This window comes from Penaeus monodon, chromosome 19, assembly GCF_015228065.2.
Source record: "Penaeus monodon isolate SGIC_2016 chromosome 19, NSTDA_Pmon_1, whole genome shotgun sequence".
Classification (NCBI taxonomy): domain Eukaryota; kingdom Metazoa; phylum Arthropoda; class Malacostraca; order Decapoda; family Penaeidae; genus Penaeus; species Penaeus monodon.
The window spans coordinates 25,053,501-25,054,684 of record NC_051404.1 but is presented as its reverse complement, the minus strand read 5'-3'; positions in this window follow the sequence as shown (position 1 = coordinate 25,054,684).

Sequence of the window (1,184 nt, the reverse complement as noted above, 5' to 3'; positions counted from 1 at the left end):
CACCAGCAAATCATCTGATGCCCCACAGGCGATCATTCTTCTAAATCTAACTTCAACATTAAGATCATCTACGCACTTTTCATATCCTGTAAAGATCACCACTAAAGCCGCATCGAAATAAGTATCGAAATCTTTGATTCATTTGCTTCGACCATTTAATCTGGGTCATTTTCAGACCATACAATCTTTCAACCCCTAGTTTTCTACAAGACAGGAAACGCACATACATTTTTCATTTTTATTTCACCTTATCCCTGCTTCATACCTCATCACAGGCACTATCAAGTATTCACGGCCGTTTATTTGTTCCATTTAGTTTGCTTTCATGTTGAACTTCGTTTGAAAAATATATTTCATTTCTCTTCTTTTATCCTCCATACTCTCAACACCCGAAGCTTCAACTTCCTTCATGTCTCACCACCAGTATACGGGTATCTCTATTCCATCAGATCATGGAACCTTTCTTTTTATCGAAATCATTCCACACTTGTCCATATTCCATGCATAGTTAAACCTCACGGGGGCAGTATCCAAGTATCATGGCCGTTACTTGTTCTCATTAGTTTGCTTTCTGTGACCTTGTTTGAATGATATATTCATTTCCAATGCCGTTATCTGTTGTCATTTAGATTGCTTTTCTGTGAGCTTCGTTTAAAATAATAGCCTTTATTTACCTTCATATTTTTCAAAAATTCATACAGACGACAACTAACACGGTGTAGATTGTCACTTTTGTTAGTTACTGTTATTAAATCTCCATTTTGTATCAGCAACACTTTCATTCTTATAAAATTCAAATAATTTGATTTATTTAAACACTGACACAGGGTCCTTCTCCCGGGCCTTCTGAAACGGCACTCCTTGGTTCATTTTCATCTTTCTATATCCGTCACCGATTTTAACCTTTCATTTTCGGCTAAACACATCTCCCTCTATCTCATTTCCTTCTCATGTTCTTTTCGAAAAAATTCTTCAACTACTCGGGTCCTAATTTCTTTCCTTCTTTTTGTCCATCCCCCGCTTATGTTCAACAAAGGAGAAGACAAAAATACAAAGGGAAAAATCCAGACTGAAAGCTCTAGAGTTCAACAACCGAAGCACACACCAATCACGACGCATCACTGCAGAAATTCTGTACCACATCAGACCTACTTGCTTTTCTGTTACCCGCCCCCCCTCACCAA